The sequence below is a fragment of the Nyctereutes procyonoides genome, unplaced genomic scaffold (genome assembly GCF_905146905.1).
Source record: "Nyctereutes procyonoides isolate TBG_1078 unplaced genomic scaffold, NYPRO_anot_genome, whole genome shotgun sequence".
Classification (NCBI taxonomy): Eukaryota; Metazoa; Chordata; class Mammalia; order Carnivora; family Canidae; genus Nyctereutes; species Nyctereutes procyonoides.
The window spans coordinates 7,745,359-7,759,782 of NW_026575048.1; positions in this window are offsets into that span (position 1 = coordinate 7,745,359).

Here is a 14,424-nt window from a genome sequence, read left to right on the forward strand (position 1 = left end):
CCGGATCGAGTCCCACATCAGGTTCCCTGCATGTAGCCTGCTTCTCCCTCTGCCTGTGTCTCTGCCTCTCTCTCTCTGTCTCTCATGAATAAATAAATAAAATCTTTAAAAACAAAATTATCATTCAAAGTGACTGTCAGAAATGTCTGAAAAATACTAATCATCATCGGCTTTGGGGAATAAACACAGAATTGAAACATCAAGTGGCATATAGAGTGCACCCCAGCCCCGCTTACAAAACAAAAACAAAACTAAAACAAAACCCAAAAACCCTATCTTCTTATGACACTACCACTTGCTCAGAACTTAATGTGTTAATGCACATGGACTGTTCCCTAGCAGCAACTCCACATTCAAGCCGAGGCCTGGAATTAAAATGTCTCTACTTTTCTTTAGCCATTGGTAGTTCTAATTATAGCATTCAGACTGGCATGCATATTTATTTACTCATCTCTAGTCCTGGCTTATAATTAAGAGTTAGCGCATTCTACCTTGGGAGATGGGTGACACACTGTTACAATGTGTTCTGGGGCTGTGTATGATTAGAGCAGGGTGGTTAGGGAAGCTTGGGGTGTTATCTATCCCTATAATTATGCCATCATATTCCATCGAATGTGCATGGCCAGGACCACGCACACACAGGGAGCGAACCCGCGAGTCTGTAATCCCATGGGAAAAGCAGGCAGGTTCATCCGTGGGAGCTGGGTGCCCCCAGTTCTGGTCCTCCGCTGCCCTAACCGCCTGGGGATGTCAGAGAAGCCCTCAGAGGGGCTCACGATACTCATCTGTGGGCCTTTATCTGGCCTGCCCGTATAGCCAATAGCAGGTGCTCTATAGATATTTGTAAAATGAAGGAAATGTGTGAATCAATGAATAATTAATGAAAAGCGCTCAGCCCCACTTGGGATGCTCATGTCTGACAGCAGGTCTCTTGGGCGCTGCCCCACACGAGCGCGTTTCTGCTACGGGAGGCATGAGATTCAGATCCCGCTGGCTCAGGGGCTGCCGCCTGATCCCAGACCAACCCCTCAATCCCTCGGAGCTGCGGTTTGCTCACCTGTCGAGTGGGAACATAATAACGTTTACCTCGCACTGGATGTTGGAAAAATGAAGTGAGGTCATGTAGGTAGAGCACGTGGTGTCAGTAGATGCTCAGCGGATGGTGGATCTCTGGCTTTATCCGGCGCCTTCCCCGCTCTGTCTATGCAATCAGTTGGAGAGTCCACTCAGAGCCATCAGAGGGCGACGATTTTTGGGTGGGTTCTGCTGCAGGTCACAGTGAGAGCCTGAGGTTCAGGTCTTAAACTGTCTTTGTTCCTTCCTCCAAGATGTCCCTGACCTCCTAGCTGGGGCTCAGCCAGCATTGGCGGCTCCCACTGGCCCCGGGCCCCATGGGGCAGCCTCACGTCTTGTCCCCCACGTCCCTTCCCCGACCTGCTCGGTGGCAACCTCCTCTCTGCAGCAAGGCTCCGAGCAAGGATCCAGAAAGGTCTTGGGTGAAGCCTGGGAGACATCCTCCGGGCTCTAGGAAGGCCCGGCGCTGCTCAAAGTCGTGGACTTTGTGCAGCATTAGTCACAGTGGCCAGGACACGGAAGCAGCCCGAGCGCCCCTGATGGAGGACTATACACCAGTGGAATATTACGCATCGGGGGAAAAGGAAGTCCTGCCACCTGCTTCCACATGGCTAGACCTCGAGGGTCCATCCCTCGTGCTGAGTAGAATAAGCCAGGAAAGATTTTTTTTGGATTCTCACTCATATGTGGAATCTAAAAAAAAAAAAAAAAAAAAAAAACAGAAAACCATCTAATACACAGAAACGGAGCAGAATGGTGTGTTGGGGACGAGGGGAAAGGGGGAGATGTTGGTCAAAGGGTTTTGTTTTAAGATTACTAAAGTCTGGGGACCGAATGTCCGGCGTGGTGACCGCAGTTGGTAACACTGACTGTACACTTGCTCTGAGAGGAGAGCTTCTGCGTTCTCACCAGGGCAACACCGTGCATTATGTCCGGAGAAGGATGTGTCAAGTAACCTCATTGTGGTCAACATTTCGAATACACGCGTGTATCAAATCCTCACGCTGCACACCTTCAGCTTACCTAAAGTTATGTCCATTATTTCTCAGTAAAGCTGAAGGAAAAGCAGGCACTTCTCCCTTCCAGGGGACAAATGTTACATTTTTTTAATGTGTTATTTAAAAAACACTTTTAATGTGCTTTTTAAAGGTTTTATTTATGTATTCATGAGACACAGAGAGAGGCAGAGACACAGGCAGAGGGAGAAGCAGGCTCCCTACAGGGAACCCGATGCGGGATTTGATCTCGGGACCTCAGGATCAAGCCCTGAGCCGGAGGTAGACGCTCAACCCCTGAGCCACCCAGGGGTCCCAAATGTCACACTTCTGTGATAGCCCGGAGCCTGTGGGTCTTCATTAGGATTTCTTTCTGCTAGAGAATGTCCACGCTGCTCTGTTGTTACTGTTTGGCGCTGCCCTAGAGGAAGACGCCGTTGGTCAGCGTCCCCTGGCCACAGAGCTCCCTTGTGGGGTGGGACCGACTGCCCTGCTGCGCTGTTCTAGAAACACAGGTGGGCACGATGACCAGCGCAGGTCAACCATCCGCCCTCACGCCTCTTCTTTGCCACATTAACACCAGACACACCCAGGATCCTCCCAACGACGGCCTCTCACTGGCTCTGAGCTACGAGGAAAACACTTCCTGACATACGAGCATCTCTGGATTGATCCCCAAATTTGATCTCCATTTGAGATCGCCAAGTCTTATGACCCAATCATCTGGTTTAGGACAAAGCCCAAATAACAGTGTTGTGTGAAATTAATGTCGTTGGGGGCGTCACAGGCAAGTATAGACAGTGTTTCTCAAACAGTGTTCCTCACGGCTCACGGGGGGTCCAGAGATACCTTCCTGGGCCATCTGGACGTCCCTCGGGGCACGTTTCAGTTCCTGTTCTCATTTGAGGCTGACCTGAAAACATCGGGGTGCAGAAACTCTGGGTCCCACAGGTAGCCCCTCACACCTGAGGGCGGCTGCTAGTTCACCCAACACACCTTCCTGCTGCACACTGTCCACAGGCCAGACCCCGATGTCGGGAGCAGTGACAAGACAATCAGGACCCTGACCGTGGGGAGCGTCCAGTCTAGGGGTGTGGGCTCGGTATCCAGGCCCGGGAAGGGAGAAGTGCTCCCATTTCTTTCTCTCCTTAGATCCTGCTCCTTAGCGGCCGTCTCGGCCCCGCGGCAGAGGCCAGGGAAGGTCTCACTTCAGGAAAAAGGAAGGCGTGGATAGAGAAACCTCAGCTGCCAGTATGAACGTTCCAGCAGGTGGATGCAAGAAGAAGGGTTGGAGGCAGGTGTGTGGGCAGGGGCCTTCGGTGACCCGTCCCCTCCCAAGGCCAAGGTCTCCAAGCCAGGTGGCTCATGGCACTACCTGGTGGGGGTGGAGGGGGCAGAAGCAGAGGCAGGGGCCTCTCACCCTGATTCCTAGCTGGATTCTCAGAGAAGACCAGTGCCCATCCCCGCCTGGGCCACAGGGGCCTGATAAATGCAGATGTCCAGGGGTGATGCCTCCCCGGCAGGAGCTGACTCAGCACCCCCGGGCCATGCTCGGTTCCCCCGTACGGGACAGCTGGGCTTCCCAGACCACAAAGGGCAGCAGGCACCGACTTCTGCCACAGACCCACTGGGCTGCCCAGGGGCAGGACCAGACCTGCCGCCTCAGCCTTTACCCACTCAAGGGCAGACCAGGGGTTCCCTCGCCCACACCCTCCTCCACCGTCTACACTCAGGATGGAGGAAGAGAGGTCTGCGGGCTGACCGTGAGCCCGTCAAGAGACTGCACCCCCCAGAAGAGCCTCGTCAAGCCAGGAGACACAGGAGACTGGGTTCTCCTCCTCTCTGGGTGTTCTGTGGAAGCCCATAGCCTCCGCAGAGTAGAAGCCCATCTGGGATTAAGGATCAATGTAACTGGTGCCCTTGGCTAATTACACCTTGGGTCTCTGAGCCCCGGGAGGAGAGTCTACAAGGGACAGAAAGGAAGGCCAGAGAACCTTCTCCCTAAGGCCCTTTGCAAGGAGGAAATCTTGGGGCATGGGTCACAGTGAGTCACAGGGCCCTCCCAGTCCTGCTCCCGGGTCCAGGCACCCAGAGGGGGGCACAGAGCAGAAAGCTTCTGTTCTCCTCCCAGGCCAGAGCCTGTGCTGTGCTAGTGTGGAGGGAGCGTGGCAGGGCCAGAATCAGAGGGAGCCCGGGGTGGCCCGCAAGTCGTCCTGAGCGGAGGCAGGTGGCCAGACCTCCAGGTAATGGCCAGAGTGATCAGTGAAGTGGGTGGCCCCCTGGGGGACACGAGCCTGGGCCGGACAGCGCCGTCCTATGATTCCCAGGAGGACGCTCGGCTGCCAGTCACCAACAGCCAACATTCCTGGCAAAGGGGGTTGGGGGCACATAGCACCACTCCCTGAGGAGGAGGGCTAGGTGACGAGGGGAGGCCAGGCCTTTGAGAGAAGAGGGGTGAGCCCCTGGGGCAGAGGGGAGGCTCTCAGCCCGTCCCCAGGCATGGCCAGCTCGTGGGGCCGCAGTAGGGACACCTCAGACACCGTCCCTCGACCAGCAGGTACCAGCGCTCACCATAATGTCCCAGCTCGGGCCACTCGGTGGTTCGGTGAGCTCCTGCACCGTCCCTTCCGGCATCAGCAATCTCTGACGCCCTGATTTAATCTACAGCATTTAAAAGAACTGCGAATCGTGTGGACATGCTCTCGTGGGTCTGAGTGAAGCATGTGTGCTCAGGCAAGAAACAGCTATAACCCCACGACTTGTCCTTCCAAATCAACAGAAAATCCACAGCTCCTGAGAGGAATTGCCAGTTCTGAGAGATGAGATCTAAATGCTATTTGTTTGCAACAGATTCTTTCCTATTCACAGGTACAGGATGTTAAGACTTCAACATATCTTTTTAGAAGAACACAAATGAACCCATGACATGCCCCCTCCCTGGGGACAGTCTGCCTCCTGTGACGGTCAACACAGGAGGTGTAAAGGCCTGGCCCCTTGCTCTGACTTGGGACGACTCAGACTGCAGAGCGCCCCTTGGATGAGCTGAGCCCACTGCTCCAGCATCGCCACCCTGCTTTTCCCCCCACCCAGCTGGGCTGCCTTCCCTCCTCCCACAGACGTTGGTCCTGGAGCAATGCCCTCACTAAACGTCCCAAACTCTATTCTCTGTCTCAGGATGAGCTTCCTGGGGGACCCACCCTGTGTGGGAGGATGGGCCCCCAACACAACACAGAGGGTCTCTCCTCACAGATGTGTCATAAAAGGACAGGCTTCTTCCAACGATGGTGCCCTGGCCCAGAACATTCCAGAAACTGCTCCTGGGGTAGCCACCTCCAGCTTCCGTTTATGAGCAGATATGGGAACTCCTCCCGCTGACATAGCCCATCCTGGTTGGGTGATCTTCTGTTGGGCCCCTGCTATATGCCAGGCTCCTGCCATGGGACCAGGACACCCAGGAACTCTGGATCACAGCTCCCTACGCCCAAGTAGCTCGAATTCAGGAGGGGAGAAAGACAAGCAGATGCCTGTAATACAGAGGGACAATACTGAGGAATTCTCAGGCTGCAGTGGGCAGGGGTCCAGAGATGAGGGGACCAGACTCCGATGGGGTGGGGGGACCAAGGACTCCTCAGTGACGGTGACAGGATGAGTCCTGAAGGATAGTGCTTGTTCTATGGAGACGACTCTACAGGCACACAGGACGTGTCCTGGGAGTGACGAGGGGTTTGTTGTGACCAGAGCAAAGGTGGGGCAGACGCCAAGCCATGAAGGGGTGTGAGGTGCAAGCGAGGGAGCAGGAGGCCATGCGCCCTGGGCTAGCGCCCCTGCTCACGTTGGCATCAAGGAGACTCGCCGGGTCCTGTGTGCAGGGTTGACAAATGCCACACACGGTGTGAAGATATAGGGGCCAGGGTACGTCCTGGCCTCAGACCTGGCCCAGGCTCTGAAGCACCCCTTGGGAGCCCTCACGGTGAAGGTGCTGTCAGAAAGAGCCTGGGAGGTGAGCTCCCGGGAGGACCACACTGCTCTACGGGGACCCGCTGATGCACAACATTGTTCCACGTCACCACCACGCATCCCGAGCCAAAAGCAACCCTCATCTGTGCACAATGACAGGAAAGTCCCTGTCAAAAATGTGCTGCAGATTGTCGGGCACTCCACCTTCTTTTTGGAAATCAGCAGCAGAGCCCCTAACAGCTGTCTGCATGCCCAACTAAAATATTAAAAGAAATATTTTTGCATGATGGGATTGCCGGTTGTGCATTTGCCACCATCTTCTGGGCTCCCCGGAAGGCTAAGGAATATGCCCAGAAGGAGCGTCCAGGAAGGGTCTGCAACAGCACCGCTGATTGGCACCCCCAGCTCGCTCCACTTCGAACCTGTGGCTGCTTCGTGTTTTCACGTCTCTCCGACCTTGTAAAATCACCTTTCTGGTGGAAAAGGAAAAGTTCATGTGAGCCCAACACTGAGCTAACTGTGCCAGCCCGTCTCCACCAAGAGCCCCGACGTGAGGACACAAGTCAGCCTCTCGCTGGCCGGGTCCCCTCCTGCCTGGTTTTAGTTTGGAATTTTTTTTTAAACTTAAATTCAAGTTGCCAACATACAGTATAACACCGAGAACTCATCGCATCAAGTGCCCCCCTCAGTGCCCATCCCCCAGTCACCGCATCCCCTCACCCACCTCCCCTTCCACAACCCTTTGTTCGTTTCCCAGAGTTAGGAGTCTCACATGGTTTGTCTCCCTCTCTAGTTTTTCCCACTCAGTTCCCTTCCTTTTCCCTCTAGTCCCTTTCACTATTTCTTATGTTCCACATATGAGTGAAACCATATAATGTTTGTCCTTCTCCAATTGACTTACTTCACTCAGCATCATACCCTCCAGTTCCATCCACATCGAAACAAATGGTGGGGGTGCATCCTTTCTGATGGCCGAGTAATATTCCATTCCATTCTTTGTCCATTCATCCGTCAAAGGACACCGAGGCTCCTTCCACAGTTTGGCTATTGTGGACATGGCTGCTATAAACATCGGGGTGCAGGTGTCCCGGCGTTTCACTGCATCTGTATCTTTGGGGTAAATCCCCAGCAGTGCAATTGCTGGGTCGTAGGGCAGGTCTATTTTTAACTCTGAGGAACCTCCACACAGTGTTCCAGAGGGGCTGCACCAGCTTGCTTCCCACCAGCAGTGCAAGAGGGTTCCCCTTCCTCCACATCCTCTCCAACACTTGTTTCCTGTCTTGTTAATTTTCGCTGGTGTGAGGTGGGATCTCATTGTGGTTTTGATTTGTGACTCGGGGTTACAACCCCTCATCTGCTTCACAGATGAGAAAACTCAACCAGAAGGGGCAGGGACTGTGTATACAGCAAGCAATAAAAGCAAAATAAAATAAATTTTTTTAAAAGATTGATAAACGCATAGTCAAATGTCAGATGAATAATTCAATCCCCCTGGTTATAAAACCAGCTGGAGGCAGCTCTCCCAGCCCTGCTCAGGCCGTGCCACAGCATCTGATGCTCCCAGTGGCTGTGGGATTGGTTGTCTGGCATGCGGCTTGGGGAAAGGAAGGAGTTAAGTAACTGTCGAACCTCTGTCTTTCCCTTTCCTGGTCTGGAGGTCTCCTCCGAATCCTATTCATTCCGCATGGAGGCTTATTTTTTAAATTAACTCCAACCTTCACCAGATGCCCTGACTGAGCTACTGATGTAACTCCAACTCTGATCCACACATTCTATTACCAGACTTCTCACATCACAGGAAGCGCAATTTCCAGATAAGAGAGAGAGGGCAAAAATGTTTCTGGTCGTGTTAACTAACTTCATGTTTTTGAAACTAGGCAGCTGTGGCCTCCAGGAGAGTAAAAGCCTGTAAGGCCTCCTCCCAGATCAAACGCAAGAGCCTGGAAGCAACCAGGCAAGGAAGATAGAGGCCGTTATGGTGGAGGAATGAGAAAATGCCAGTCAGTTTTCAAGAATGGGGAAAAGGTGAATTCTAGAAACAGAGGAGCAAGAGTGAGCAAAATTTTGAGCAAAATTCCAGTTTGCAGTCATGTTTAAATAACCAGGGAGAAGAATAGCCAATGGCTGGGAGTCGGTGGACAGTCTCTAGGACTGGTTTCATGGCACTTTGATAAGGTCCATAAAAGCAGCCCTGGGGAAGGCATGAGGCCAAATTATCTTTATTTTATTTTACTTTTTAAATGTTTAAAGAAGATTTTATTTATTTATTCGTGAGAGACACAGAGAGAGAGGCAGAGACACAGGCAGAAGGAGAAACAGGCTCCCCCGCAGAGAGCTCGATGCAGAATTCGATCCCAGGACCCCGAGATCACGACCTGTGCTGAAGGCAGGCACTCAACCACTGAGCCACCCAGATGCCCCCAAATCATCTTTAGTTTAGCAAGAAAATTGTCCACATCTTTCCACAATTCTTTGTTAAACACAAAACAAAAACAAAAACAAAAGAAACAGCCCAGCATGTCAAGCTGAACAATGACAGATGGGAACTAGGGCCTCAGAGTGACCATAAGGGAGGCAGAGTTATGGACAATATGAAAGAAAAGTTGAGACACAAAGAATAAGATGACAAGGGCCAACATCCTTACATCTGAGAGATTCTGGAAGAAAAACACAGAGGAAATGAAGGAGAGCCAATAGGCAAAGGGCTAATGAAAGGACCAGGAGCCACGGACACGCAGCCTCAAGCAGGATCTCACATCCGGATGACAGGACAAAAGACCAAAGACAAAGAGAAGGTCTGGAAAGCAAAAGAAGGAAGGGCCAGATCCCTTCAGGGCACTGGGTGTTCGTGGACCGCCAGCAGAAACCAGAATACAGTGGGATGTTATTCTCAAAGTGCTAAGAGGGGCGCCTGCGTGGCTCAGGTGGTTAAGCATCTGCCTTCAGCTCAGGTCATGATCCTGGGGTCCCAGGATGGAGTCCCACATGGGGTCCCTGCTCATTGTGGAGTCTGCCCTTCCCTCTCCCTCTGTGATCTCTCTGGTTCTCAATTTTTCTCCAATAAATAAATAAAATCTTTTTTAAAAGGGGGGGCTAAGAAAACATTTCACTGTCAAAATGGGACTGTATACCTAGTGAAACCATCATTTACGAGTGATGGAAAGAATTAAGATTTTCACAGACAAATAAAAACTAATGAATTTACCGATAGATCTCCAGTAAAGGAAACATCAAAGGAACTATTTCAAAAAGAAGAAATTGAACCCAGAAGAAGGACTGAAATGAGCAAAGAAGGTAAATATACAGAAAGCAGAACAAGTGCTGACTAAATAATAGTTATGATTAATTCAAAGGATAATAAAAATAAAGTGAAACTCATACACACCTCAAAAATAACATGTAAAATTCAGTAAATGATTATAGTGAGAATATTCTAAAATTTGTGTACTTTATTACCAAATGTTTGTTTTGGGTGGAGGATAGAAAAATTGCAGATCTTTTTAAATGGAGCTAAATACGTATGTTGAGGACAAACCACTAAAAAAGACCAGGCAATTTTCAAAGAGCTAAAGAAGAGAAATAGAGTTTATTTCAAAATAATAGAAGTAATGGAACTTTTGAAAAGCAGGGTAAACAGAAAGGAGAAAATAGGATTGTGGAAAAAAATCAAACTATCAATAATTACAATGAAAATGAACTAAATTTGGTTGTTAAAGAATCTGCCAGACTGGATTTTTTTTTTCTTTAGGACAGCCTTACACTGTTTATAAGAGACACACCTAAAACATGAGTACTCACACTTAACATAAATGGATGAGCTGAGAAAGAAATTGCAGACAAATATTTATCAAAAGAAAATGAGTATAGTTCTAAAAGGAGGAAAAAAGACCATGTGTTTCATACGACAGCAAACTTACCAATCTAATGATGAAAAGCGCACCAGAAAGGTCTAACAGTCTTGAGCATGACACATCTAACAACACAGTCTCAAAATAGATGAAAAAAACCCCTACCCTTTGGGGGCCCTCTTCTCTCAGTCACAGAAAAAAATCAAACACACTGGAGAAACAGTGTCCTTAGGACTCGGGGAACTGGCAAAAGGGAGTCATTTGAACAGAAAGTGCCGCCTAGAGTAGGTGGCCATTATCAAGGAGAAAGGCGCTCCATGCACTATGGAGAGACAAGGTAGATACAGCAGGGCTTCTGGAAGCTTCCGGACCACTCTGAGGTCGAGGGTTCTTTGGGAAGCTGATGAAACCTACAAATCCCCACCGGACCCCAAAACTGTGCACCTGCAGAAAACATCACAAATAATATCAAGGGTACTGAAGGATGCCCGTGAAAATTTTCAGGTCTTTGACATAAAGAGAGGAAAGTGGGGCATCTAGAAATCACGGAAGGGAAGTCCAGAGACTGGGGCTCATCTTAGAGAAGCCTGAGAGCCATCCAGTCACTCAGAGGGCCATCGTGAGTCCTGCTCTCGGCCGTTGTAGGGGCCAGAATTGAGACCAGTGGGTGAAGCTCAGTCGCTAAGAAAGGCACTTCTGAGAAATGCACAGGGCATGTCATAAGGTATGGAGCTCTCTGCAACGGAAGTGGCCCAACAGAGGCAAGGTGAGGTTGCCGCAGAAGGAGACCGGCCTCCGGCGGGATGCTGGACCCCATGACCTCAAGCTCCCCTTAGAATCCTACGGGCCAAACAGGAAAGGATCGTGGACGGGATACTTCTGCCTCCTCGCTTCCTTGCACAACTGTTTACTAAGCACCTAGCACACGCCAGGCACCCTTGTAGCTGGGGATGCAACCGTGGTGTCCTGCCTCTAGTGAGGGAAACGACAGTGAGCAGAATAACTTGAGAGCGACAAATGAGAGGTCACAGTGGAGACAGAGACTGCCAGACAGCTGGGCGGGAGCTCGTCATGAGGAGGGCAGGAAAGGGGTGATTTCTGAGCTGAGAGTGAGTGACAAGAGCGAGCCCAGCACAGATGAGAGCGTTCCAGGGTAGAGACACAAGGCCGAGTGCAGGTGGGACACCGGGGCAGTCACGAGGCTGCAGGAAAGTCTTGCGTCGATCGCCTGGGAAGAGTGATCATGTGTTGGCTTAAATGAAACCCAAGCCTTTGATAGCTGAGATCTGCATAATCAGTGAGCAAGTGAAAATTAGCCCGGCTGGCAGGCAAACTGAGATAAACAAGTTTTCCAATGGGACACAGATGAAGCCACCAGAACAAAGAAAACAAAGAAACCCAGGCAAGGCTGTGTCGCAGCTGCAAAAATGACTAACACTCTTCCTAGAATCGCCCAGCACAAGGCTCTTTTCCAAGACAGCCTTGAGTTCCTGGGTGGGCCCCCACCCTTGCTGCAGCAAAACCCATAAACCCAGCGCCGGGTCCACGGGAACGTTCGTGGCGGATAAGCCTACCTGGGGGCCCGCAGCCTAATCATAGCCGTACTGGCCACCAGCTCTAGTCTTTCTGGCCCCCAGGCAGTCTGCTAAGAACTTTACACAAAATTTGTTACATTTCCTGTTGCTCTAACCCTCTGCGGTGACTATGCTATTATTACCACCTCCTTCCCAGGGAGGGGAATGAGGCTTTGGGAGGAAACGATAAAGCAGCCAAGGGGGATTTAGACCAGGCCCACCCCACAACACCCCACAAAGGAGTTGTGTTCCCACGCTACACGTAAGCAAAGCTACTCTCGGCATTTGAGTGCCAGCGAGGGCAGGAGCCAGGTCTGACCCCTAAGTGCTTGCTCTTAACCCCATATTTCGCCACCTTTCTGCGCAGAAAACCTGTAAGTGAATTTCAGCCCTAATGCAAAATGCAAGCGGCATCCGGTCTAGTGCACGTGTGCCCAGGAGACTTACAGGATGCTAGTGCAAACACGTTCCCGTTCCCAGGGGGTACTAGGCCTTCTAACAGAGAGGGCCCCCAATTTCAAACATGCCACTAGTGTCGGGAACCCGGAGTAAACGCCTTTCTTCCACTACACAGCTGTGACACTTTAAGGGGTGTCCCCAGGTCCCGGCTGGGTCTGTGGTCTCCGAAGACCCCTCCGGATGTGCAGATTCCGCGCCAGTGTGTAGAACCAACGTGTCTGAGGCAGGTGTTGGCCTTTACGGGAGTCCAAGCAAGGCTGCTGCTTGCAAAATAATAGGCAGAAATTTGAGAACGTTCCATTGGTAAGTAAAATAGTCTCCTGCCCTCTGGTTTCGCAGCCCTCCAGCTGGCTCTTGCATCCCAGCCCCTCCCCGACCAAATATTACTTCCTCTCCGAAACCACCGTCTGATGTTCTTCTTCAACAAAGCTTCCGAGCCCCCCTTGTTTAGAAGAGAAGATCTCCCTTGCACAGGGAGTCAAGAGTGGCAGGAAAAACTCGGGCCCTGGGAGGATTTGATGTGCCACTGGTTCCGGGCTGCCCAGCCTTCCAGTTTCCACAGTAGGCAGGCCCTCTGAGCCTCGGCCTCGTCAGCCACACGGTGGGGTGAACACAATCGAGACAACAGCATGGAAGCACCCAGTTCGACATCAACACTGAGGCCTGGAGGGGCGTGTCCCTTCACCTGTCAAGCAGGCTGCACATGTCCCAGCGCCCTCCACCCCCCACTAGACCTGACATCCAGACATCTGTGCTCCGACTGCCTTCCTGCTTGGAAAACACAGAATGGGGACACCTGTGAGTCCTGTCCTCTTCCCCAGCCCGAGTCCTGGGAGGTGACCACTCACTGTGGCCCTTGGACATCTGCTCCTCGTGCTCCCAGCTCGTAGGGCTCTGGTGTTTCACCAGGAGGCCACAGAGCAGACCCGGAACCCGGCCAGTGGCCGAGCACAGGGGGCAACAGCGAGGCCCGTAACTGAGCCCAGTGAGAGTCCATTCACCCGACGGCAGCGAGCCCACCGACACCGACACCGATACCGAGCTTTTGCAGGGAGGAATGATGGGCTACGTGTCCATACGGCCCCAATGCTCTAACGTCCTCAACTCCCAGATGGATTGCAAGTGAAGGTTTTTAAGGGCAAAACTTGGGGCGGGGGTCCCCTGAGAAAGCGGGCGCCGCGGACTGCAGGCCCACGAGGTCACGTTAGAAAAGCTTCTGTTGCTGCTTCATTCGGGTCCTCAGATGGTGATGCCACTTCAAGAGGCTTGCAATGGGAAAACTGTCTTTCTTCTTCTTTTTAAATTATTTATTTAAACTCAATTTAGTTTACAATTAATTTAGTATTATTAGTTTCAGGGGCAGAATTTAGTGGTTCATCAGTTGCATATAATACCCAGTGCTCGGGATGCCTGGGTGGCTCAGTGGTTGAGTGTCTGCCTTTGGCTCAGGGTGTGATCCCGGGGTCCTAGGATCGAGTCCCACATCGGGCTCCCCGCAGGGAGCCTGCTTCTCCCTCTGCCTGTGTCTCTGCCTCTCTCTGTGTCTCTCATGAATGAATAAATAAACAAAATCTTTTTAAAAAACACCCAGTGCTCACTATATCATGTGCCCTCCTTAATGTCCATCACCCAGTGACCTCCATCTCTCACCCACCCCTCCAGATACCCTGTTTCCCACAGTTCAGTGTCTCTTATGGTTTGCCTCCCTCTCGGTTTTCATCTTATTTTATTTTCCTTCCCTTCCTCTATGCTCATCTGTTTTATTTCTTAAATTTTACATATGAGTGAGATCATACGGTACTTGTCTTTTTCTGACTTATTTCATTTAGCATAATATGCCCTAGTTCCATCCATGTCGTTTCGAATGGCAAGGTTTCATTCCTTTTGATGGCTGAGTAATATTCCATTGTGTATACATACCCTGTCTTTATCCATTCATTTGCTGATGGACATCTAGGCTGTTTCCATATTTTGGCTCTTGTGGACATGGCTGCTATAAACACTGGGTGCCTGTCTTTATTCTTTATGTTAGAGATTTCATCAGGTACACCTGGCGACTGTATCTTTAGGATAGATACTATCTGATTAACTACTTGTCCTTCCGTTCCTGCGAAGAAGAAGCAAGCTTCCTGACCTCCCGAGCCTAGGCCTATGTGCTCCCTACTGGTCCAGCTGTGCCGGGGGATGACATGACCTGACAAGACAGGTGCTGGCTTCAGATGGTTGAGTCTGTGCTCATCTGACTCGGAGTTCCCACTCCCTCATCTAAACTCTCTGGACTTAGTTTCCTTATCTGTAAAAGAGAGAAAGTAAGACTATCTATATTATTCAGTTTCTCTACAGAAAAAGCATGTACAGATACAGACATGTAGAGTTAGGTAGATAGACAGAGATCGATCTAAGGAGGTGGCCCACATGATCACAGAGGGTGACAAGTCCCCGGAAGTGTGGCTGGCAAGCTGGAGATACGTGAGGGCCGATGGTGTACATTCGAGTCCCAGCTTAGGACCAAAGGCA